The sequence below is a fragment of the Dicentrarchus labrax genome, unplaced genomic scaffold (genome assembly GCF_905237075.1).
Source record: "Dicentrarchus labrax unplaced genomic scaffold, dlabrax2021, whole genome shotgun sequence".
In the NCBI taxonomy this organism is placed as follows: Eukaryota; Metazoa; Chordata; class Actinopteri; family Moronidae; genus Dicentrarchus; species Dicentrarchus labrax.
In genome coordinates, this window is record NW_026136716.1 from 8372672 (window position 1) to 8398570 (window position 25899).

Genomic DNA, 25899 nt, shown 5'->3' on the forward strand with positions numbered 1-25899 from the left:
GGGCCATTTGGTGGGAGTCAAATCTGGCAACTCTGACCTGTTTTAAGTATGACCCCTTTATACTTAGTTGATTTTAGTTTTACCTTTAGTGTGTGCTTTAAAGCAACAGCAGGTTCCTGGTTGTGGAGCCACTTTTGTTTACATTTGAACTTAAATGGATCGTAGCTTCTAGCTATTCCTGCTCCGGGTCGCTGCTGTTACTTTCCTCTGCATTATATCCCATATCTACTGTGTGTATATGGACGCTGAATAGTCAAAGGGGTCTGACCGGATCTGAAGCTGACCTGCACTCAACTTAAAACATTTCATTTGTATTGGATTTAGTGGAGAGTTTTAATGTCAGGGGGTCTAACTACAGTTTCCCAAGCTTTTCCAGTGGTGTAATAAATTGCTGGGGGACACAGATACCGAAACACTATCAACTAAGAGTGAAAGATAACTTCTATTTAAAGGGGGAAGACAAATGTAGCTTTATACTTTATTATACTACAAATGTCAGTGCTGCAGAGAAGCCCGGCCTGTTTTGGTTGAACCCCGTCTGGCCGGGGAAGAATCATTAATTCCACACCCAAAGCCATCACGAAGCCACATAGTTCACAGGACAAAGTCTGCCAGGTATTTGCAGCTGAAACACTCACTAGCTTTACTACTGTGAAAATATCACAAATAATTGGCCATTAGTGTATTTGGGGTAAAAGAAAATAATGAAAGACTTTTTAAACAACACTGTTGTTTGTCTGCACATGGGTGTACATCTCTCCATAGCTTTGCTTGTGTGTATGTTTGAGGAAGTTGCATTAGAGACGTGACGTGCACAGTCATTACTACACAGCAGGTTACTGACAGGGCATTAGGCTCTACTGCAGCGGGGGCCTGCAAATTGTGCTCATTATGGCGTCTCAGTTCAGATCCGGGCCTGATTTGCTCGACTTTGCATGGCTCCTGGTTATCATCAAGTGCGGCAGATAAAGGATCAGCAAAACAAATCTCATTAAGGGAAAAGACACACTTACAATAGGAGACGAGATCAAACCATAAGACGTAAATATTGACAAAGCAAAGCTGGCTAAACTCAGCAGCACTGCTGATAGTTTTGTTTGTGTCCAGCAGTTTGTCTTTGTTCTTTTACATTTAAATTTGACTCACAGCATGAACGCTGAACAATGCGCAGTAGGGCCACACTGTCAGACTGTTTTGTATAATATGATTTCAGAGTGAACGGTTTCCCCAGATATACTTTAACAGGTATTGTAAAACATCTAGATGCTGATATTGTGAGACTAATCATGATTTCTATTAACGCAGGGGTAAGCAGTCTGAACATACTTCTGCTGCATATCGCTCCACTGAGCCCCTCCCACCAAACCCACTTTAGAAGTCAGCTCGGCTAGGCTCGAGCCCACGCCTGGTAGGGCCCGCTCTTCACAGCGGGAGTACTAGTCTTCTCACAGACGCCCTTACAGCCGCAGAGCGCTGAGGGACCGGGGTCTTAGTGAATCCGTAGCTCCAGGGCAGAGAACGCCCCAGGGAGACATCCTTTTTGACAGCCTCACTAACATTCTGCTTCAGCGGTGAGGGGAAAGAAACAGTGGAGAGTTCTCTAGGAAATGGAAATTGGACATGATCAGCAAAAGTCACACGAAGAGCATTTAAAGAGAGGTTTAGTGAACAGTTAATGCGTTAAAATACTGAATATTTTGTGCAGTTGTTGTTGTTGTTGTAGTGTCAGTCTAGAAGATAAAATAAAAAGTTAAAAGTTGAAGAAGCTTAAGAAGAGCTTCTATTATGGAAAAAAACCCTCCACAGAGTGATATTGACTGAAGTAGTGAGATAGCGCACCTGTTTTATTTCCCACTACATCACTGCTGCTGTAGCAACAACAAAGCAGAGCTGACAGCTCTCACTAACTGGCCAGTCAAACCAAAGTGAGCTCCGACCTCAGGCAGTGTCTCTTGTGGATCAGCTGGGATTTCCAGTATCTGAATTTTGTATATTAAAAAAATATCCTCCCTTGAGCTTTTGGACCACATAGAACATATACGAACTAGGGCTGGGCAATATGGCTTAAAAATAAAATCTCAGATTTTTTCACACCAAACCCAATTTACGATTTTAATTGGTTTGGTGGTGAAGATTTTAACAGCTTCCAAACAAACTTTGCAGTGGGTCGTGGTTTGTTCGCTGTCGGACGCCACAAAACCAAACCAGTTCCAAACAACGACACTGTGCCTTTTTTGGGACGAGCTCATCCTGGCTTGCTGCCATGTTGTGTTTATCTGTGGAGAGGGGTCAGCGCACTCTGACCTACGGGAGCCCAAAGGGAGCGCCGGTGTTGTGGAAGTTCAAGAGAAAACCGGTTTTAACTAAAAATAAACCATGTTTAACTACAAACTCGAATTAATCAATAAAATCGATTTATCGCCCAGCCCTAATACAAACGTATATCACTGCTTACTTTTGTACGTAACAAAAAAAAAAAGTAAGATGTTGGGTTAATATGTTACATAAGTTTGGCAGTAAGAAACAAATGATATGAAATTTTTCTCAGAGGCTGTTGAACTGCTATTGAATGTGAATTGAGGCCTTTTCTATTTAATAATGTCAATATCAGAGGAAGGAGCTTGAGAGTCATGGTGGGTAGATGCAGTAGATGGACAAAGAATCAAGTCTGGCTGGCTAGCCTACACATACACTGCAGCACTCACAGCCAATTGGTCTCCAATCAATCCATTTTGGTCTCAAGCCCTCCCCCCACCCCCTCATGCATTTTGCCTCCATTAAAAAGCGCCAAATGTGGCTAATTTTGAAGTGCTGGGCTGACACTGTGCTTTCCCCTTCATGGGCTGGAATACATTCCTGATGTTATCCAGCATATGTGGCACGCTGAAAGGCAGCACAACTTTTGAGAGATAAGCATGTATTTTTCTTCTCATCCTCTTGCTATCAGCCAAACTTCTATCATGTAATTAAATCTAATTGCACATTCGGAGCAGTGCAGCTTGATGGGTTAGGGTAATTGGTCCCACATTAGAAACCATAATTACCACTCCGGCCGCAGGATAATGTGTTTTGCATCATTATTGTCACTCATTCTTGGGAGCAGAAGTATTCAACATCTACACCTGCTGTGCTCTTTATCTCTATATGTGTGAATTCATACGTGAATTTGTGTTTGAGGTACAGTACTAATAATTCAGATGAAAAAGATTTATTTAGATCAGACCAACACAATACAGGTCCACCATCGAAAAAATGGCATTAATGTATAGTAATGTAAAAAGTGCTTCAGTTGCTACAAGAAGAGGAAATGTGGCTTGAAAGCCATGTTAATTCACAGCGATATCTTCTATGAATGAATCAGTGAATGAATGAATCACTTCGTATCTCTGGACATGCTATCTTGAATGCACACTACTCCCACCCATAAATGGCATCCAGATGATGATAGTGATTGTAAGAAGGAGCAACAAAGCGCAGGCGTCCTGCACTGTGTTCAGCCTCCTCCGTCTGGAGTTTGTGATAAGGTGAACCGTAAAGCACAAATCCACGTCTGCACACACCGAGCTTGTTATCTACTGTAGGTGATAAGAATATGTACAATTCATCACACATGGAAAATTTGTACAAATACCCAGGACCCGCTCTAGATTCCTTTATGTGCAGTAGATAAACATATTGTTTATATTTACATGTTTTCTTTCTCCACAACTGGAACCAGAGAGGGAGTCACAGAGGTTTGTTTCACCTGCGACTTTTCTTCCTCATTGTTCTTGTCACTGTTAAGGAGTAAATGCACTTGTGTGGACAGTACAACTGCTTCAATTTGTTAAAGTTTAAATGAACTGTATAGGGAGACCTGGAAAGAAACAGCACTGCAGGGCCGGTATTTATCAAGCATCTCGGAAATCCCTCACAGCAACCGAGCCCAAAGTTAAACCAGGACTGAAAACCCTCCTACCTCAGAGTAGGACTGAGGGATATTTATGGAGCTTCTTACTGCGAAGAGAAACAGAGAGACGACGTATTGTAGTACAGTTATGGTTTGAGATATTAGACAGTTATGTGTAGGTTTGGAATATATAGTTAAACAATATAGGTAACTATCTAGGTTATTTATGGAAAAAAATATGCAAAAATTAATACACAGCTTAAATAATATTCACCAGCAACCATTAGCATAGTTTGCAAGCCCAAACTATTTATAAACTATTTAAATTAGTAGATAACTTGTGTCTTATAACATCTATAACAGTACTGCATCATGCATTGTTCAGTATGTATTGCACATGCAGCCAGGGTCCGAAATGAACTCCCACCCAGCGCAGGATTCGGGTACATTTTCCATTTGGTCAATTTCGGAATCTCGGAAGGCCGCACTGTAATAAAAAACTATGCTGAGAGTCTCTACTGCATTTCGATGTCATTTACAGCCGCGTTGCTTCTGTCCTCTGCTGTCTGTCGGAGTTTGACACACACACTCACACACACGAGACAGATGCGTGCTGCGTTTTACTGAAGCGCAATGATTTGGTTAGGGAGGAGCGACTGATTTAATAGCTGTTACTTTCGCCTCTTTTGAGTAAAATCCTACAGGCTGTGACTTCGGGCATTGTCAGTGGTGTAACTGGGAAACTGAGAATGCTTGTCATCATAGAAATCAATCATAATATTTCTGATGTTTATGCAATATCTGCTGCCTTCCCCTTGACACATAGCTCAACTCAGTTCCAGTCCGTTATCCGTCTGTGGCGCAGTAGCCTTCAGTGCTGATAGGCTTTTAGTCAGAAAGGTAATTTTGGACGCTGCATGCATTGCTGATGTTGCAAACCCTCTGTGGGCTGTCGAAAATCCCCAGATCCTCCACTGTCTAATCCCCCGCTCCCTAATTTATGCATCTTAACAGGTGGGGGGACATTTTTAGGCATTTCTGTAATGTCACCAACTCCATGAAATACACATTACAATATGGTATATCTCTCAGATATTTCAACCATCCACCATTAGTCATTTTAAATGAGGGCTGCAACAACGATGGTTGTCATTACAGATTAATCAAGCAATTATTTTCTTGATGAATTGTTTTGTCCGTAAAATGAGTGAGTAAACAGTTTAACAGTTCCCATTCTGAATTCAGACAGTCTATGGTGATGCATTCAAATTGCACATAGTCCAAAACACAAAGATAATCACTTGAGTATTGTATATGATGAAGAAAAATCATTTAAAGGTGGAACCAAAGAATATTTAAAGCTGAAAAATAACACAAACAAAGAAAAATTGACAATTACCAACATAGTTACGATTATTTATCGTATCAACTACTCCAATAATCAAGTGATCATTCCAGCTCTTATTTAATTAAAGAAATAACACATGATGTGCATGAAGCAGCTTGTGGATGTCAGTGCCTGTTTTCTGAGGAGTTGTACAACTGTTAAAGTTAGATTTATTACTGCTGAAAATGGTGGTTGAGTGGGATCAAATCATCTCTGTGTCAAAGCTGCATTTCCCCTGTTGCTGTAGGTTTGCGAGGACCTTGGGTTTCTGCCCTTGCCCTGTTGTGTTGACATCCCACGGAAGGTCAAACATGAGTAATGTTTTGTTGTAACATGCGTTTCTTCCTGAACTAACGGATTAACCCTGGTTAACTAACTCTCCTGGAGCGCTACCAAGTTTGTTTTCTGCCCAGTTCGCACTCTGCTCAAGCTGCTTTACACAGGCCTTGAACATCTTTTAAAAGATGACCTCTTTGGCTTTGCTTAAAATTCATGGCTGTATTCAATTCGGTTTTTACAGGTTGGGTAAATGCTGAATGCTTATCAACTTGGTCATGTTGCGTTCTTTTTGCTTTAGGTAAACAAAGAATCTGGCAATCCATGTAACCTTACAGTTCAAGGGTCAAAAACATTGTTCAGCTCTATTTAAGGTTTCCACAGTGTAATCAAAGTGTTAAACACTGAAGGCCAAACATTTAGAAAACAAATCCTGTCGAACTGAAGTTCTTTTAGTTCCACTCTGGTTCCTACCAAAGCGCATGCTGTCAGATCTGACACATTGATTAGCCACTGCGCTTGCACGCTATGCTCCTGCTGGAATTATTTTAGACCAAGACAGAAAATAATCTTACAATATACAATAACTCACCTGAGACGACTGATTTACAGGAAGGGCAGTCTCAGCAGCAAAGCATTGGTTAGTTTAATACAATACAATGTTTTAATACTCAAACCGTATATATGCATACACACATTTCTTAAACCTTGCCTGATGAATGTCTGTGTGAATGTTTCTGACACATTATCTGAATCTTGAGTTCCTGCTGAGTTCTGAGATCAGTCAGAGGCTGAGCTGCCACACAAAGACAGACACACACTCCCATGTACTTCCATTGCTAGCTACCTTACAGCTAGTGTTCATACGCAGAGTTTATAGATTGGCTGTTTGGGGTGAATCCACACAGACAATGGTCCAGAACTTGCTAATTCAAGTTCCTTAATTGCCTCCGTGAGCTGTGCGTCACAGCTGCAGCTGCAACTCCTGACTGTGTTTGTGAGCGGCTAAATCATCAACCAAACTACAATCACTACATTAACAGTCACAGAATATTCAGTTTTTTTGCCCTTATTCCTGAAAAGACAGTATTCCCACTAAGCTATTTACATGGCAATTGAATAGTCCCATTTACATTCAGCTGTGTGACTCTGATTAACTGTTAATGACGTGCTGTATGTAATACAGAAAATGTTCCTCCTTTTCAAACAGTCACGTTGCTCCCATGGTTAAAAAAAACAGCTGGAGCTGCTGGGCTCATTTAGATTTTTTCATTAAAGGAGGAGTTTTTTCAGAGTTTTTCACTGGTTGCAAACACTGGCTTTCTCTTTCATTCCTTCATTTACCTTCCTGAAAAGGTTGCCTTGCAACATTTGTGCATATCGAAAAGTCTGTTGATATCCTAAGTCTTTCATAATGTTTAAATGTCAGTGTGTTTCTCCTTCCAACCAGAAATGTGGGCTTTTCTTTTGTGCATGCGTATCTATTCAAGCCTTGCAAACCGTTGGCTAGTTGGTATATACGCACAGGGCTGACCGTGAACAGGAAAACTGCGGTAAAAACCACAAATGAGACGTGTATTCCGAGCTGTATACATGTGCAAAGAATACTTCTAAAACCTGAATAATATTGGCACATCCCACACTTTGACTTCATAATATCCTTCCTTCACATCTCCCCCTTCTGCAGTCTGAAAACCTGATATATATGATTTGAATGCTGCCACCATCAAAAGCATTGAATATGTTGAGGTGCTTGAAGTATCAGTGGGATGATGTCCATGACAGCAGTCAGACAGAGTTATATTTTTAAAATTTTTTTGAAAATCAATCTGGGGGGTCTGTAGTCCAACCCCTGGTGTTGACACTTGGATAAAAAATTAAGGTGTTAGCAGTCAATAGAATATCCTGCCTGCGGCACTAAGGCTCTGTCAACTCATGAATACTTCAAGACTTAAAACAGTTCGTGGGATAACATTTCTAGAGCTGTAATTGAGTGTTTCAGTTCATAAAGTAGTTATTTTTCTTCTCATTCTTATTTCAGCCCATCAGTATGCTACTCTGCTTCTATTCTGTGTAACACGGTAGGATGAGGAGGATGTGATACATTCTGGCGGTCACGGCCAGATTCCCGCCAGATGACCAGATGAGGTGCAGAAAGAGACAGTGAGGCTGAGGATGCAGGTAAAGGAGGGTGCAGGTTTAATGAAGGCAATAGCAATATGACTGACTGTTGAGCAGCAGCTCAGCAGCTTGCTGCAGATAGGATGAGAGCAAGCTGACATACAAATAATAAACCACTAATAGGAAACAAATGAAAAGATGTTCAACAGATGATGTAATGTATGGAGGGAGTTAATCAAACTAGTAATTTAACTGCTACACTCCCAGTTATGAATACTGTAGCTGTAGATGTATATAAATCAATAGCAAAGGTCCCTGCAGCCCAGACAGACAGACAGCACACAGACTACACAAGCCATAAGCCAATAATGGACTAAAAGCCAAGACATCAAACTAAACATGAGACTGCAGCCACAATGTACATTATAAAAAAAAGGACCGCAACCTTTTACTTTCACCAGCAACAATCTTAACTTAAACTTGAAAAAGCACGTGGATCAACTGTATGATACAGTACAACAAAGTAAACATTACACCAAAGGACAAGACGTCCGCTGTTACCACACCAATGGTCTACATATCCTTGCATATAAATCTTGCAAGGGGCCTGCTGAAGCTGAGTGTGTAGCAGCCAGACGAGGTTGTACACTTAACGTTGCTCCGCTCCTCCGTGGTGCCTCCGCTCTCCTGCCTCACTTGGATGGCAAGCTAACGTTAGCAAGTGTGTCTGCAGATTTCATTGTAGACTTGTAGACAGCTGCTTTGAGTAAGAGAGACAAAGTCTGTGTGGACTGCAGTGTATAGGACCAGCAGAGACAGAAATGAGCCTGTTGTACAACTTCTTTCCACTCTTCATCCATAGTACTCCCCGCTAATATGTACCAATGTTTAACATACTGTTGGCATATGTTTATAAGACCTGCTTTTGCTCTTGTATTCTCTATTCCGTGGCTGTGTCTTGTTCCATCGACCCAGTTTCCACATGGGGATCATTAATGTTTCATCTTATCTTAAATCTGAAAGCCAAGAAGGAGAGAAAGGGAAAGCAAGGCAGCAGAACTGAGAACTGGTGGTGGATATCAAAAGTGTTAATCACACTCTACATCTCATCCTGTTGTCCCTGCGTGCACCATCTGACACGGCAGGCAAGCTTAAGCCGCTCTTCATTTAAAGTGAAACTTAAGCACGTCTGCTTACTTTGTTGAAGAGCTAAATGAGGCCAACGTGGTCGAAACACGGACCTGTCGATTAATGCTTTGCGGGGGTTAAATCTCACAGGTACAATGACCCATGAAGTACTCGTGTGTGGGTCATTTCTACTTTTCATCGCATTGTTTCGGTAGCCCTTGGTTACTGTTTGTTTATTCCATGCCGTAAGTCCAAAACGCCTACCTCCAGCACATAATCCATGCTAATGTAAACTCTGCTTTTATTGTATTATTGATGAGGGTCAGAGATAAAATAGTAAAGTGTTTTTAAACAGAATTGGTTAACAGGCTTTCATGAAAAGTGCAAAGCTACATTTAAAATAAAAAGACACTATTACTGACTATACTGCAGTTAAACTAAACATAATCAAACTTATAATGCAATAATTAAATCCCAATACCTGAATTAACATCATTTAAAATGCATGAATCTTTTTTTTTCTAATTACTTTCAGAAGCCAAATCTGCCTTTAAAAGTCTGTCACAGTGTTAAATAAACCTGCTGTTCACTCTGCACTCTACACTCTCTGACGCCGAGAGTCTGCAAGCTGACTCAATAGGCAGACACTCTGTTGGGGGCTGACACTTGCTGTCATCCACCTATCATTAATTGAATCTGCTGGCTGCTGCATATATTGTGACCCTGCAGCTTATTTGCTCACACCACTGTGTACAAATCACATAAACACAGATATGATTAACCACGCCACTTACAGTATGCTCCATGTAAACACAATAGCATACAATATTGTGATCAAAACTGAGATGAGCCGAACCTCTAAACTGCTGCCGTTGGTTGAAAAGTTCAGTATTTTATTAATGCTAAGGTTGAAGATAGTCTGTCTAAATCCTGTGCAGACTTTCCTGCCACACCTGATCCACACTGACATCCTCTGGCTATGGATATTTTAAAAAATCCCCAAATAATAGGATGCTTTACAAAATAGTACCAGAAACCATTAAAGGTACCCTGTAGAGTTTTTGACATTCACATTCCTGCCAATGGCTTTACACTACTCCATTGATCTACAGATGGCAATAAGGCTCAAAGAAATGCAGCAGTGCGCCATCAAAGGCAAGCAAGAAGAAGAGTGCTAGTTAGCAAACATGTATGTAAACAATGCAAAATAAGCAAATGATTGGCTTTACATTTTTTTATGAGGAAGCAAATATATTCAGTACATTTGTCCGGCCTCAAGGATTTGTTTTGACGAGTACCACTGAATGTAAACAGAAACTTTGTTTATAAGAAAAAGTTATGTGATGCAGTTTTCTTCATATAGCCCTATTCAGCTGTCAAACATGTTGAAATTGCTTTTATAATTTTAATGTAGGCCTAGAGTAGGAAAAGTGTGTAGAGTGAGAAAAAAAATATAATTAAAGTAAATATTGGATCCTGAGACATGCTCAGAACCTCCTTATAATACCTCCACCTGTCTGGCTTTGGGCTCCAAAAGGTCCAGAAACATCCTTCTCTGTCTGAATCATTAATATCACACCATCAATCATTATGTATGATTAAATACTTGATTATATAACATTTAATAATACCGCCCAAGTGCTATAGCTCTGTGCACAAACAATACAGTTTTTACTGACCAAAAATGAAGCTTGAGCTTTAAATAAATTCTGGGCACACACACACACACAGTCTACAAATAAATCCCCAGCTCTCCTAGTAAGAAATACAAACTCCATTTACAGTAAACCAATATGCTGTATGTTTGTAAGTGTATCTTCAGTGCTCCTCATCTGTGTTTTTAATCACATTCAATGTTGCCTTTATGGTTATTTTGAAATTTTAGGGAATCCAAATACTGTCTAAGATCTGTGTGTGTGTGTGTGTGTGTGTGTGTGTGTGTGTGTGTGTGTGTGTGTGTGTGTGTGTGTGTGTGTGTAGGCTCCCTCCCTTGTGAAAGCTGATCCTGTCTGTACAGGGAGTGATTGGATTGTGCTGGGAGAAGCTGGGAGATATTGAGTGTCTGCTTCTGTTGCTCACTTCCTCGTCAGATTGAAAATAATGAGCTTTGTGATTCGACTTTCCGGTTTATACTGTAATACACGGGGAACACACGATTCTCTAAATCTAGATGTTTCTGAATAATTAACATAAGTGCAGTATCTGGTTGTAACAGCTCATGTCTTTCTGTATCTTCTTCCCTCCCTTGCAGTCGTAGCGTTTCATAATTGTAAGCATAACCTTTCTGCCCGATGGTGGGAAGATGGATTACTCCAAGTATCTCTCTCAGATGCATCACTTGATACAGCTGATGTACGGCCCATAAACTCTTCGCAGGCACTAAAACAACAAGGGGGGGAGGTGCGTGATACAAAAGTGCATTGTAGCAACGTCAACTTTAAACAGATAGCAGGTCCTTAACTCCCAGCTGTAAAAGCTGACAGTCAACACACATACAGTACGCCTCCTCCTCCAACACTCATGAATCACGAGAGCGATGCGATAAAGTGCTTACAGCCATCTTCAGCTGGAAGAGATTTCACTGTGCAGTCACATTTACAGTTTCATGATTTATATTGAGTATTATGTTCTCCTAAAGGCACAGTTTGGGTTTGAAGTGGGCCGTATTGTTGTTATTATTATTATTATTATTATTATTATGGAGGTCAGCACGCCCCCAGTTTGGAGAGGCAGACAGGAGTACTCACACAGAAGATATGAATGTACTGCTGTGGACGGGAGGAGCAGAAACACTTTAGTCACAAAAAAGGAAGTTGCAGTTGTACAGAAGTTATGTTATGCTAAGCTAAGCTAGCTGCCTGCTGGCTGTAGCTTCATATTGAGCGTACAGTCATGAGAGTGGTATTTATCTGCTCCTTAAACTGTTCCTTTCACATTATCAGAACTAACCCTCTTATGTTATACTTTAATTTCAGACTCATCTAATTATTTTCTGATTTAGAAATGAAATAAAATCACATTCAGTTCCCCTTTTCATCAAGAATCCATCAAGCTTGCACAGATTCACCTTTCACTACCTTTACGATCCTCACCGCTAGTTCATCAATTAATTCTGCACTTAATTAAATTAAATCACAATGAGCACTCTAGCAAATAGCAATTAGCCTAATTAAAGTGATAGAAAGATGATCTGTAAACCCTTAACATTGACTATAGGTGTTTTAATTAGTGATTTAATGAGCGCAACAATGAAGGCTTATTGAATGGTAACAAGTGAAGCCCCACAGTATAAAGTGTTAGCCACTGGTGTCTTTATGGCTGGAGTGCAGAGCTCAGAAAAGACAGAAGTAGATAGTAGAAGATTGTTAGATCGTACATATTTTATGACTTTCATGAAACAGATGATTTAGTAACAGATTATAAGCCAAATAGCTGCTACCTTTTTAAACCTTCCCTCGATAACAGTCATTCCCCAAAGCATGCAGACATTTTTTAGCTTTTGGAATAGTAACAGTCGCTCTGTGGAAAGTGTAATGATGTTCGCTGTCTGACACTTTGTTGTGAAAGTGGCACTACTTTCTGTTCACTTACAGCCATGATAATCCAATAAAAGTGCACATCTGTGCACATCTGAGTTTAACGTAGCTGAATGGTGAGTTTATGTGATGTTGTGTAGTTGTGTTTTTAACTTCAGCACTTGAAAGCACCACCAGGAAGGATTCACAGATCACTTTGCAAACTGAACACTAATTGAACTCTAAAATTCAGTTATTTTGACATGTGTTTCCTTATGTGTGTGTTGATTTTGATAGCGGACTAGACTTAAAGCCCCTGGAAGGTAGAAAAATTATATTTAAAAAGCTCCACTTGCATGAATTGGAAAAGTGACAGTAGTGTAAGCTGTAAACACATAATATTTATTTGACACGTTGTGCAAAACCACTAGTGTGGTCATTTAATATCAGTCAAAGCCCTAAAAGAAAGAAAAATCGACCTGTTTTCATTACATAGTAGGAGTCTTACTTTTTACTTGTTGATTTCATGTCAGTGCTTTTACATTATTGAGTTTATTGATTCCAAAGAACTGTTTTTGTACAGTTTCTACATTTTGCAGTACAGTTTCTAGCATGAGGACAAAGCACATGCTTGTTCTGCTCTTTTTTTCCGTTTTTGTATTTTTGGACTACTTATTCCATCAAATACTGAGCAGAAAAATCAATCACATAGAGTGCCTCAATGAGGCCGGACCCGCCAAGTTCAACATTCACGCCGCCTCAGTGTGGCTGCTGTTATGCAACCAAGAAGTTATGATCCCGACAGCTCTCAGACATCCTCTTTTCAAGGACGGAGACAGAAAAATTAATTTGCTGCGAGAGAGGGGGGTCGGTGAACAACTGTGTTTACGTTGCAAGCGTGTGGAGATTTTGGGGGAGAGTAAGGGAAGTATTGCTGCTGTTTCTGCCGCTGTACACGATCCTCCCCCGCCTCCTGACCTGAGCAGAAGCAAAGCTATACTTAAGAATGAGTGAAGAGGTGACAGCACGTTCAATTCCGACTTAATAGACACTTTTTTTTCCAAGTGCGCACACTAAACTTTTCTTATTCACAGTGTCAAGTGGGTGCAGAGTTTGTTGTCAGGGTAACTGTTTTACTCAGGCTAAAACACTTATTATGACGTGCAGAAAAATTGGTTGAAAGGGAAGCTTCATTTAAATAGATGTGTCATTGTGTGCAGTGAGGCCAAGACACAAAGTCTTTGTCCTTTCTCTTTGTGCACTGTGAACTCCTGCTTTCCAGCAACACAGATGTAGGACTTGGGGATGCTGGGAAACAGAATGGTTTGAAAGAAAGCTCAAAGAAATGGCTCTGGACTCTAAAAGGGTTTTTCTTTGTAAGATTGAACGTGTGCACCAAAATTGGTTTGGTTAGTTCCTGTGGGCACTAACAACAAAAAACAACGCTTTGCCTCCATTAGAGTGAAATAAAATATGTTTTTACAAATAGATACAATTAAAAAAATCCAATGGGGAACAAAAAATAACAAAAAGTCCTATACAGTTCAGTTTTTGCATAAAGTCAGACACACTCATCAGTTTGCCAAAATCCACCAGGCTTGGCCCCTGTAGCTGATCGTGCCCATCCTAGACAATGCTCGTGATCGTGATGGCAGGAAGTCAGGCACAGAAACGGCAAAGAGAGTCCAGTCAACTTTCAAAATAAAATACTGACTCCAGATCCAATCTCAGGCTACATTAACCAAGCCAGATGGCAATCAGTCAGAGGCTGATCAGAGGTGATTTCACACCATGGACTAGAAGTTCTTCTTGGAAGAAGAGAAACACACCATTGTGTATGACAACACGATACTTTTTAAAGACAAAATATACAACTCAACAACTTCCTGCAGGCCAGACGCTCTGTCTGAAACACTTGTTGGGGTTTGAAGACACGCGTATGAAGGAGCACAACTGTTGCAGACGTGATGTCATAAAGCTGTGTATCATGTTGGCTCGTGAGTAAAACCAGCCAACTTATTCAGAAGTGTGATCTGACCCTGTTCGGCTTGAGTTGGGGTCAAGACGGCCGCTGCTGCAGGGACAGTCTCCTGCTGGAAGAGGCGTTGGTGTTTCTTGTAAGAGGTTCAGTGTTCCTGCAGAGAGGTGGCCGGGATGAGGAATGAGTCTGAGTCACAGCAGAGAAATAGAGAAATTAGTTGTGGATTATCTCATTCTGAGATTTCTGGTCAAATCAGTGCAAGTTATCTTTCCAGCAGCAGAGGCTGCACCCCCCTATTGATCACGAATGATTAGACATTAACTGTGCTGAATAGCCAACAAAAAGAGAGAGACGGTTTAATCAGAGATGCTGTGAGAAGTAGCTTCAGTGAAGCCCCATCAACTGGGGTTTCTTTTCTTTTTTTTAAATGACTAAACCTAAGTGACTTCTACAAGGAGCTGAATGATCCTGCTTTGATGGAGGCCATTTTGTAGTTGGTCAAGGACAGGCTGGGAGATGAGAGGAAGGTGTCAGGGGACGTAAGGGGGAGAAAAAACAAGCAGACTGGAGAAGTAGCAAATGAAAAGATAGATGAAGTTGAAGGCATTTTGTATGTAGTGAAGGCTCCATCAGTGAAGCATGTTTCTGTTCATTCGCTGTGGTTGTAGTACATCATAATCAAATCTAATTAAGAGCAATGTGTGATTTTTATAACTGGTTTGCCTCATCTTTTGTTTCCCTCTTGATGTATTGGAGAAGAAATTCAGGATGAATAGAAAAGAACAAATTGAATATCGCAATGGCATCCCTAGACACACTTACGTACGCTGACACACACGCACAGTCCTCTTTGAATGGGGGGGGAGGCGCCATCTCAGCGGTCTGCTCAGATCGATCTGTCCCAGAGGAAAGTCAGCCAGTCCAGCGGCTAATCACACAGATGGATCTCCCATCTGACAGCCGTCATAAGCAGTGAGACTGCTACTGGATCACTTCCTGTCATCGCTAACACACTTCACTAACGTAAAGACACACACGCTTTTCTGTCAGGGGCGTTATATTTGTTTTATTTTTGCTGAAAGGAGTGTAGTGTAAACGTTCTCGTCACGGATTCATTCATTACTACGTGAGATTTATTTAAAAATTGAACAAAAATCAAACTGTTAGGCAGCATCAAAAAGATAGCTGTTGTGTGCTTGCCATCAAAATCAATTCAAACCTGACCAATGGGTCGTAGATCATTGTAGTTATTAGTGAATGACTGTTATCACGCTACCACAGCAGCTCCTGTCTTCTATCACCAAGACCCCTCAAAATGCAGGAAAACTAAAGCATGATTAAAAACAACATCTTTTTAGGACTATAATAAATAAAAGGCCCTTCACCTTCTGCAAGGCTGTCATCATTATGCACGTTCGGAAATTACAGGACTGTCAGTGCCAGATTCTTCAACAGAGCAGAGCACAATTTAACAGTCAGTTTCAGCACAGAAACCGCGGAAAAGTCTGCACATTACTGTAATTCATCTGCTCCCGCTGTGTCCTGACATCAGCGTGATAGCTACAGACAGCTGGCTTGCTAACATTAGCGACTATCAAACCCAAGGAGCAGCTGGATTTCTTTTTACCCTTTTATTATGTTTGCCATGAATATTTTATTTTGAGATTATGGGGGCGAGGGTTACAGCCCTACAAAAATATGAATAATGGAAAAGGGTCTTGCTTTTTTATAAAATGAAATGTAAGATTTTGGGGCTGCACGATGATCAATCAATCTTCACTGAAAAAAACGATTAAATCATTTGTCGGGGTTTTCTTACTTACTTACTTATATTTTTTGGTACAGTCCTTTAGCATTCCTGCGAGGACTCTAACCGACCAGATTCGCCTCCCTAAAGCCGAACTTTAAACCTCTTCACTGCACGTCTCTGTAATCCTAATTAGAGAAATACTTTAAAGGGGTGTTAAGTCATCTAATGGGTGTTTTATTTACAAGGTTTGAAACTTGAAGCATCAGCACTTGGCAATATAATCGTTGAGTCACTGGTATTGATCAACAACCCTATTAAACCCACTGCAGATATATTATGGTCATTCTGGGCTATGGGACAGTAAAAATTGTACTTATGAGGTTTAGGGTTGCCCCATTACTCCGTCCCACATCTTCCCTTCATCTCTCTCTCTTGCTTTTCCACTTTGCCTCTTCTCTCTCCTCCCTCTCTTTCTTGCTTTATCTTTTTTTTTCTCCCCCTCTTCCTCTGTGTAACAATGGCTCCTCTGTCAAAGCCTGGCCTGGAGGTGACTCATTAAAGTGAGTGAGATCCACAGACATTCAGCTGGAGGTACAGTCAGCCATACCAGTTAACCTTGTCCAGTTCTCCGCAGAAGACTTTAAAATATTCATCTTCCTGCTGCTGGAGGAGATGAATATCATTTACTGTGTCAGTGTTTCCGGTCTTTAAAGATGTACATATGATTTGAACTTTACATTCACTCCATGGTTTGTTTTTTTTTCCCTCTGTGAGGCAGTCACCATGGTAACGCGGTCACAGGGTACATTATAGCATCATGGCTACACAAGCACTCATACATATTGTAGTACATTCACATAAATAAACATACATACCTTCCCTGTGTTTCTGGCCCACGCACTACTACATGCCCTCCTCCCTCCTCGACTCCTAAACACACTCCACATATTCATCACACACACACACATTGCGTACACACTCAATCCCTCTGATCTCTTAGTGTTTCCTCGGGGCTGCTCCGACACAAACAAAAGCACAGTTTAAGGTTAATACCACTTCTTTGAATACTCCTCCAGCCAATACTGATGTGTTTGCTAGAGGTGAAAAGTTCACAGTCTGCTCAATTGCAGTCTGCTCTGTTTGTGTGTGTCTGTGTGCACCCTTCTATGCTGGTAGGGTGTGTGTGTGTTTTTATAGCCAAACTGCGTCTGACAGGCTGACAGAACAATGAAACCGGAGTGTGTATTGCTGTCAGGGTTTAGACTCTAGCTAAGGGTACCCACCAGGGGCTGAGCTGAGATTCCTCTCCATCAATAAACTTTAAAAAATATACTTGTAAATAGACTGTTTCCATACATTATATTTCTCGCAGGGCTACAATTGGAGAAGGGTTTGATTTACCATATTATCCGCACATGAATATATATTTAGACACCTAATACCATAATACGAGACCTACATGATTGAAAACCCTCAAAAGAAACTGAGCTGTCAATGTAAAACATTCCTCCGGTGTGATATCTATGTCTGGAGGACTACTACAACAATAAAGTATAAAATGTTTTGGCTATTTAAGGCGAGAGTAGGCGAGTTTGGTGTCACTATAGTTAAGGGGAGACGCAGCTAAGCTATCATTACAGCGGTTTAGCAGGGTACAGTGCAATGCAAGGTACGTTAGCTTTATCACTGCGCTCATTCTTGTAAGTGGGAACTCGCAGAGATGTTTACACAGCTTGTTTTCCTGCCTCAACATGAGAGGATGTTTGTGCCACTGCTTCAGCTTCAACATTTTAACAGTAAAAAAATAAAATAAAATCCCTCACACACACATACTGTATGACACGTAAACAGAAAAATTGACTCAAAGACATGCTTTCTCCCATGTCTCACCTCTGTGACGCAGAAGCTTAGCGGGTCTGACAGGTGGAATCATTTATTTACAGAGGGCATACTGAGCAGCATGGCCTCTGACCGGACCCCATGCTGGCTGGAGATAGCAGCATCACCTCTAAGGGCCCGAGGCAGCTGTAGGCAGCCAGACGGCGGGTTATCACGCCATCCCCACACTCACATCAGAGCGGCTAAAGTGCCTGCTGTGATTTCTGCAGGATAGTGAAGTGTGTGCATGTGTGTGTCTGTGTGTGTGTGTGTGTGTGTGTGTGTGTGTGTGTGTGTGCGTGTGGAGAGGATATGTCCATTAATATTTCTCTACCTCCACTGACAGCCATATGTCTTGATTTATTTTATGAATTTTTCCTCACATTTATGCAAACGTACCATTTAAATGTACTTATCACACTGCATTTAATACCAGCTGGATTTACTGTTTAGTCATCAAAACTGGTTGCCATGGATTTGTCTGTATTTCTAACGAAAATCTAATTACCCATCTTTCAACAACCATTTATGCCTCCCAAATGCTGGAAGACGGTTCGATTCACACACTCACATTTCACAAGTCTGTCAAAAGTGTTAAAACACAACATAATTATGTCAGAGATGTGAGGTGGAGAAGACACATATGCCGCCATAAAATCACTGTAATCACAGTAAGTCCATTACAACATAACACAGATCACATATACACAGAGAAAGGGAGATAATAATAAGCAATAATAAGCTTAATAAACAGTATTTAGCAGAAACTGAACTGAGCTGTTTTATGGTTAATGTGCTCTCTGCCAGCCAGTGTCCACACTCATCCAGAGATGATTTGTGAGGGAAAAGAAGCATCACTCTGTAATGTCACTGCGAGTGAACTAGGGCTGCAGCTGACAGTTATTTTCTTCATCGATTGATCTGATCATTATTTTTTCGATCATAGGATTAATCGATTAATGTTCGAAATGTCAGAAAGATAATTAAAAATGGCCTTTGCAGTTTCTTAGAGCTCAACGTGATGTCTTCAAACAGCTTGTTTTGTCAGACCAACATTCCTAAACCCAAAGATATTCAGTTTATTATCAATATGGGACAAAAGATCCTTATATTTGAGAAGCTGGACCCAGAGAATGTTTTGCATCTTTGCTTGAAGAATGGTGAGGAATTCATTATAAAAGTAGCAGCTGGTTAAATTTCCGGTGATTGACTACCGGTAATCAATTGATTTTTATAGCTCAAAATTGGACCGTGTGTTGTTTGTAGTTCAGAGTGGAATGTTTTCTCTCTGCAAATAATTGCGTCACATTGATTTCAGAAGAATATAAAGGTCTATTAATATAATATCAAAATTTTAAGCTTCTCAACATGAAAATCCTTAGTAATTTAGTAAATAATGTACCGCTGTTACAGGTTGTTAACTTTAATGAGGCTGCCACTAAAACATTTCTGCCTTATCAGACAGCAAAAGCTGATCAAAGATCTTCAATGAATCTGTTTCAGAGTACATGGTTGGTTTCAGTTTTGATTGGCACTGCGGGAAAATCAAGTGTCCTCAGTGAGCAGCTTCCCTACCTAAACCTGTGTTTATGCCTTAAACACACTTATATAAAGGGAATGTTCACATATACAGATGATAATATTAATTGCACTTACAGTACTTAGACCTGGGCACAGTAAGACAGTGAAGCTCTGGAGACACTGCATCCTGGCTGTGTGTGTGTGTGTGTGTGTGTGTGTGTGTGTGTGTGTGTGTGTGTGTGTGTGTGTGCGTGTGCGTGCGCGTGCGTGTGTGGTGTCCCCAGTGCCCCTCAGTAGGAGGAGTGTTATTTACCGGAAGGAGTGCTGAAGCTGCATGTCCTCAGCCCGTGCTGCCATCAGCAGTGGCAGGGATATGTGTGTGTGTGGTGCGGACATCTGTGTGTATGTGTGTTAAAGTGTGTGTTTGTGCAACTGTGTGTGGGTGTTTGTGCAACTGTGTGTGTGTGTGTGTGTGTGTGTGTGTGTGTGTGTGTGTGTGTGGCTAGGAGACAAGGTAATTACCACAGGACCCTTCATCTGGCATCCACTCAGCTCTCAGGTTCAACAGAGCAACTAACAGGAGCTCAGAGCAAAGACACCAAGCAGGTGTGTGTCTGTGTGTGTGAGTGAGAGCACCTGTGTGTGCACATAAACCTAAAAAATGAAGACTTTCTTTAACCTGGAGAGGCAGTGGGGGAGCATGCATGTGAGCATGTAAGATAAAAAAAAAACCTGCAAGTGTGCCTGCCCGCGTCTCTCTGCCTCTGTATCATGTGCTTTCTCCCCTCCAGCATCGCCTGTGTTATCTAGACAGGTGCAGTTGTCTGCGCCCTGTGATATAATGGGATGTGTTCAGCCTGTTCCACACTCTGCCCGTCTGCTAGCACTAAGATGGTGTTTCCGATAACTCCTCGCCCCCTGATAGAGGCTGGAGCTCTGCGGCAGGGTGATGCACGGTGGAGGGATACCGCCATTGGGCAGCAGCACTGCACATATGTTTCGACTAGTGCTAGTCCTCTGTCTCCATCAGCTCTCTCCAGGTGTTTTTCTAGATAAATTAGTGAATTAAGTGTGTGTCGGTCTGTTCAGAAATCCATGAGTTAATTAGAGCTCGACTTGGGAGGTTTGTGTTGAGCATGTTATGTGTGTGCAGATGTGTGCTGTACTAATTGATGCAGACCCTCTGGTGAGCATATGGCTTTTTAATGTTGCAGAGCCACACCGCTATCCGTTATCCGCTGAGAACAGGGTGCTAAGGTGTCAGGGGAGCATCACACAGGGTCATGGGAGATTTGTGCACCTATAGTATTTCACTAGATTTATACATATTTTACTGTAGGTTTGTGTCTATGTTGTGGAGTTTGTGTTTGTGAAAGTATAAATTAAAAAAGTGACAGGAGCTATTTAGTTCATTTAGTGGTCTGCTGTAGCTGATAGTAAGTGCTGTGAACAGGCTGTGAATTGTGTAGGAGAAACTATGGTGGCTACAAGAAACATGGCGGACTCCATGGAAGGTGACCCGCAGCTTCTGTAGATAAAAACTACTCAATTCTTCAGGTAATTATACACGAATGAACTCACTGGACCTTTAGTACAGGTAATAATAAGTGAAACTGAATGGCTACTAAGGGAGGGTAAACTTTTTTTTTTATTTGTTAAACAAATCCTTGAAGCAAAACACTACTCTATAATTCCAGCTCAATTTTGGGAAATGATGCCCCAAATCATGATTCATTATCCTCAAAGTAGAGAGGATAGCATACTTAAAAGTGATCTAATTGTATCAACTAAGTGCTGAAATTACCCATTTGTGTTGAGAATGGAACATCACTTATCTCAATTTTCGTTCCATCCATCATGAGCTTGAAGTGCCACTTTTTTTGGATTGGTGGTTGCCTAGTTTTTGGAGAGAAACACTTCATATGAGCAAAGTAGTACGCTTGCAATTCACATTACTAAGTGTTTGCTACCCTGCGGCATTTTTGTCCCCATAGAAACTCCTGCTATGTGCGCAGGGGGCCATGATGGGAAAAAGGTGATCACTCAGATAATGTTAGGGGTGGTTTAAATGTTTCCAGCTTTCAGACGGATCATTTCATACCTTTCTCTCTTCTATCAGTCCGTCTGTTACTCACTGTCACTCACTTAATATTACCTTTTTTGCCTTTGTGCATGTGTGGTTAAGGTTTGGTGCTTTTGATGGAAGTCCTCAGGATATGATACTCACGCAGCATTATGGACGCCTGATTCATTGTGTTGCTGATGGACGCGACAAAAGGAAAATAAAATTACAGAGAGCCACCCTGAGAGACCCTCCAGAGGCGGATCAATAGCTGAGAATTTACAAGCTCATCAGAGACTGCAGCTGCCGCTTTTAGTGTCGAAGACACTTTCATAGGTTTAAGGTCAATGATCGAGTGACAGGTAGTGAGCACAGGAAGACGAGAAGGTGGGAATTTGCTGAGGCAAAAACAGTGGACTGAGGAGAAGGGGTGTGAGAGGCTGTTGCTACATGATGTGTCTACACTTCCGCTGCAGGCTGCTGCTGTATTGATTGCCTTCACAGTTTGTTTTTCAGTCTCACACAAAGGTTCCTCTGCATCTGTTGAGACTCCAAGAAACACTTGATTTACAGATTATCTGACTGAATATAACATGTTTTACAAGGAAAATCTGCAAGATTGACAATGAACTTATCAACTTAAATAACAAAACTGGCTTGAGATAAAGAAGATCCCGGATAGATATGCTTTAGTTACACAAATTAAATCCTGCTGTCTGTACAGAAAGCGAGACTTGAGTCTTAAGAGTGAAATTTATACTAAGCTGTAGGGAGTGAGCTCTTTGTTCAGCAAGACTTGCTCTCGTGTCTGTGTGGTATAAGGCCAACTACCAATTTAAGCAGCTTATAAACGTATAAAGCAACTTAGAGAATGTTCTTTTTTAATTTATGATGCTGCTTATTCAACGTCTCACTATATTATCCCGCTTATACTACTTTATGTTGGTTCTAGTTGATTTGTGTTGATGAAGTCCAGTGGGGCCAATGGATATGCTTTATTGCATGCGGAAAATGACCTGCTGTGAACAGCATCCCCAAGAGGAGATGGTAGTTTAAAAACACTGATATTTTTCTCTCAAACCATTTTGTGGCCAAGTTTCATAACTTATCAAAGCAGCCAGCACTTCTGTTTCAGGCCTTATCAGTTGCAGTGACAATTAAACACCCACGCTTGAGCTGTGGGTGGTCCGCTTAAAGAAGTATTTAAAGATGAATTCTCTGACATACTGGTGCCCAAGATCTTCCTTTGGTAAACCTGAGAAAAGACTGAAACAGATAAAAATAAAAGTCCTGGTCCACACCCAATAATTTTGATGATAAAAAGCCAACTGATTTAATTTGGTAAAAATTCTGATGGGAATTTATCAAAACGCTTTCTCAGTGATTTTCATATGAAGGCTGAATTTGATGTGTGATTTGTGTGTGTGGTTGTTGAGCACAGATGGATCCAGCCCACTTTTGTTAAGAGGGGCTTAAGTGCTGTTGTTTTATAGCCTTTGGAAAAACGCCTCATTGCAGAGATTTGTATTTGAGCCACACTGATTTTAAAGAAGCCGGTTGGGGGGGGAGGCATCTATACAGCAGGTAGATGTAGCAAAAAGGGTTCCTAATATTTATATTTCCACAGTGATGTTTGTCACTATTCTCTTGAGCAAGGCTCTTAACCACTGAATTGTTCCACTGCAGATGCTTGGCGTGGAAAAACGGTGCTTGTGCTGAGCAACTGAGCAGCTCTCAGGTGTGAGTGTACGGATGTGAGGCAGGCCGCTGCTGAAGTGCTGAGAGTGTGTGCTCAGCAAAACTGTGCCCTGGATAGTGTAAAAATGTAAAAAAAAAAAAAAAATGCGAACACTGCCTTGCCCCAGGCGCCATGGCTTTCTAGTGACTACAGCTGATACATTTCATCAATACTATAAAACTCTGACGCCTACAGCCAGATCTATAAAGATTATTACCACCTTATTCGCCCCTATCAATCCTCCACTGCTTTTACCTTTGCTTCCTTTCAGCTGCTCCTTAACCCTGCATCGCTTCCTCGTTAGTGGAGCATTTGTCCTCGCCAGCTGTTATCATATAATGTATAATTTTAGGTGCTAGTACGCCTCAGTGGCATTACTGTAATTCCGGTTTGTTCCCGGAGCATTGCCCCCACTTACCCCAATGCAGCACCGAGCTTGAGTATTGTACAACAGCAATGTCACCCAGTCGGACAGTGAAATGTATTACCTGCATGAATCAAGTTGTCATTTCCAATTTATGAGGGGAGCTTAACAATTCAGAGCACAGGCCTGGCCGTCGTAGGGGAGCCAGCTCGTCGAATCCCCTCAGCAACGCCCAGTGCTGTTTCTCATTAAGGTCTATGACACTGCAGAACAAACCCAATGCACCTGTGTTCATCTTGAGAAAACACTGACTGTGTAATTATAAAATGCAGCTGTGTTTCTGCACCAAACCACGTCTTTTTCCTGCTTACTCATCCAGCAGCATGGTAGCTTTTGAACATAACTCTCAGCTTGTTTTTACCTGCGCAAAGCACCGGATGGGTGGGAGTCAGAGCTCACCACAAATTAAGTATTGCCTGATAACTTCTCAAGTTCAGCAAACTAAACTGACTTTAAACAAGTTTTAACTTTCAGCAATCATTGTAATGTCCTTTGAGGCGAGCATTTGTTCTCTGAGCGAGTTTAAACAAACGCTGAGAATTTTCTGCAAGCACTGCTTGGCCACAGACTGATGTGCCCCAGCACACTGAAGTGGGGATGGAGCATCAGGCTTCTGTACAGCAGCCAAATCTGTTGGCCACTATTGATATCCCATTTCCTCTGTCACTCCTAAGCTGCTTTGCATTCAGAGGCTTTGCACTAAGCCCAGAGTGTCCAGCCTGTGGCCTGTAATACTGACTATACGGCTGGCTGTGCTGCTCCACAACAATCATTGGGTCCTTTTATTATCCAGGAAACAAAAGCATAGCTAGTGCCACAATGGGAGCCTTCCAGCCCTGACATTTTAATTGTACTTCTCTCATATTAGGTGGGATGCGAACCAATTTGGCCATTGCTGTTAAATTCCTCACGCATTAATTCCGCTTTTGAATGTTTAGAAGCTGACATAATGGGTTTTAGACTTGGCAGAAGATTGGAGGAAAAGAGGATCAAACACTGAACAGAAGACAGTTTGTCTTTTTCTTTTTTTTTGTTGCTGATTATAAACCTCCTGTTGCGCTTATCACATATTCAACAGCAGGAGCTTGAGATAAGGTGCTGAGTTATGGGCTTTAGACAGCGCACGTCAGCGTCTGCAAGACAAGTGTTTGCGATATGTTTCAATTCCTCACTCGTATGCTGTGAATCCACGAAGAAAAAGGTCCATTCAAATCCTGAAATGCAGTTTAAATTCTTAAATACAACAAGTGTCCCAACATTCATACGCAGCTCTCATTGGCATTGGACTCTTTTGTTTCGGAGGTTGAGGGCAACGTGTGTTTGAGTCTGTCCGTCCAGGGAAGCCGTTGTTCAGTATGCATACGCAGGCACTCTAAGACAATGTCACATACCCTGGAGTCAAAGGAGCCAGTGTATCATTTGAATATCATTTGGTTTTTCCTCCCTCAGACATAAAAAGCAATACATTTTAGTTTCATCCACTAAATTGTTTTTTGTTGCTACTGATTGATATTTACAGGTCGTGTCACCGCTTTCAAATACTATTACCACATCATAATGCTGCAATGTAAAGAATTTCTCCACACAAAACAATCTGACAGCTTTGCTTAAATCAGCAGTCATGAAAACCGCAAGTGAAGCAGGCTGCTCTCCTGTTTTCCTCAGCCAGTCATTAAAAATCTGTAATATTGAAGCTGGCAGCGTGAAGGTTAGATGTCATCCCTGAGCTCAAAATATGATTTATTTACCTCCAGCTGTGTCTGCCATCCAAACTCATTTCTCACACACATGTACCTGCAAAGCAAGACTGTAGACATTACAGTGTATTAAACCACCTCCTCTGACTCCCTCCCTCACTGACTCACATACGCACAGTCACCACCAACCCCACCCCCCCAAGCAAGGTCACTCTACGCTGCACTAATGACTGCAATCAATTATCTGGTGCAACAATAAACGAGACCGAAACTCCCACATCTCTGTAGCCCTCCAGCGTTTTTGCTGCAGCTTAAAGAGGTCACGTGATTGAAAAAAAAGACAACAGTGCAGATGAATTATGTCCATTCAAAGATCCTGTGACCGCCACAAAAAAATACTATATGATAGTAAAATCTGTAATGGATTTCTTTAATGTATGATACTGCAGGCTCCGCCGTAAACGCCAGCTCCTGAAGCTAAATACAGAATCGATTTGTCTGGATAAAATAATGATGATAAACTTTTTAGACT

At 41.3% G+C, this 25899-nt stretch overlaps 1 protein-coding gene across 6 annotated transcripts in view; it reads left to right on the forward strand.

Annotated features, from left to right (window-relative positions):
* LOC127378846 (beta-1,3-galactosyltransferase 1-like) overlaps positions 1 to 25899 on the forward strand; it is a 101986-nt gene that overhangs the window by 66802 nt on the left and 9285 nt on the right. For 2 of the 6 annotated variants that reach the window (XM_051428134.1, XM_051428132.1), the window contains one exon: positions 7594 to 7733. The exons of the other annotated variants lie outside the window; for them this stretch is intronic. The gene's annotated coding sequence lies outside the window, so the exon portion shown is untranslated. The remainder of the gene's footprint in view (positions 1 to 7593; positions 7734 to 25899) is intronic. 6 annotated transcript variants of the gene reach the window in all.